Raw genomic sequence first — 1381 nt, 5'->3', positions numbered from 1 at the left:
TATCCCAGAAGCTGATGTCTTTGGGTTTATCAAACAGTAGATTTCTATAGTCATTGACTACTGTGGCTTGGCTACTTAATCTATTCCACTGATTCCCCCACTCTATTTCTTAGCCAGTACCAAGTAGTTTTGATGACTGCTGCTTTATAAATATTAACTATTTCCTTTTTTTGGAGTGAGGAAGGCAAGGCCATTGGGGTTAAGTGACTTGCCGAAGGTCACACAGCTCATAAGTGTGTCAAGTGTCTGAGGCTGGATTTGAACTCAGGTCCTCCTAATTGCAGGGCTGGTGCTCTACTCACTGGGCCACCTAACCGCCCATGTATTAACTGTTTCTAATGGTTTATAAAAACTTTTTTTATGTCAAGGCATTGCCTTCTTTCTCTGGTCACTATACATTAATAATAATAAACAATGGCTAACATTTATGTAATACTTCAAGGTTTGCAAAGAGGGTTTAAAACATTTTGTTTTCTCCTCACAACAACCCTGTAAGGTAGGTGCTATTAGAAACTGTGGTAGATTTGACTAAGATTGCGTAGTAAGTGTCTGAAGCCAGATTTGAACAGAAGTCATCCTCTTTCCAGGTCCAGCACTCTATCCCGTGATAATTAAAAAAGGCTCAAGAGACATAGTTGTGGGGCAATTTAATAATTTTATTAATAAAGTCAGTACATTATTAATAAAAGGATGGTCATTTGGTCATTGCTTTTAGACCAAAGATAATCATGTCTGTGGTCTCACAGTTTATAGTAAGGCATTCATGGAGGGATTGAGAGTGACGTTATGTCACCTTGGACAGAGAAACTATGTCTATACTTAAACTACTCCCAGCCTTGGGCTAGCTAGACCAAAGGAAGTGTTTCCACCCAAGGTTGAGTAAAACACATTGGGATTTTCCACCTTAGATTAAATTTCTTGTGAGTTTGGGTGGTGTCTTACCAAGATTGAGGAGGGTTAATTCAGTCTCATTATCAGTAACGTCCTTTAAGAGACTGAACTTTTAAAATCAGGACTTTGGAAGAAGAGGAGGACTCTGAATCTCCCCAAGATATTGGTTATTAATAATCATTTCTCTCCATTCACAGTGTTACGTCGCTGCCAAAGATGTTTGTAAGGAATTTGTGTGCCTGATAATATAACATGGAGCTTCATCTATAGCTATAGGTATTAGGAAGACAGCTATGCTCATGCCATTCAGGGGTGTGAAGTTTGGGGCTAGAAAATAGTTGAACAAGACATCTACTGCAAGACGATATATTTGAATTTGTTTCCTGAAATAGTGAACATTAATATATTTTTTCTCTGATGATGACTAAATCTTGTTAAATAGATGTGTTAGTCAAGTTTGAGATTTTAAGGAATAAAGACAAAATCTCAA

Source organism: Trichosurus vulpecula, chromosome 5 (genome assembly GCF_011100635.1).
Source record: "Trichosurus vulpecula isolate mTriVul1 chromosome 5, mTriVul1.pri, whole genome shotgun sequence".
NCBI lineage: Eukaryota > Metazoa > Chordata > Mammalia > Diprotodontia > Phalangeridae > Trichosurus > Trichosurus vulpecula.
This window is presented reverse-complemented; position numbering follows the sequence as displayed.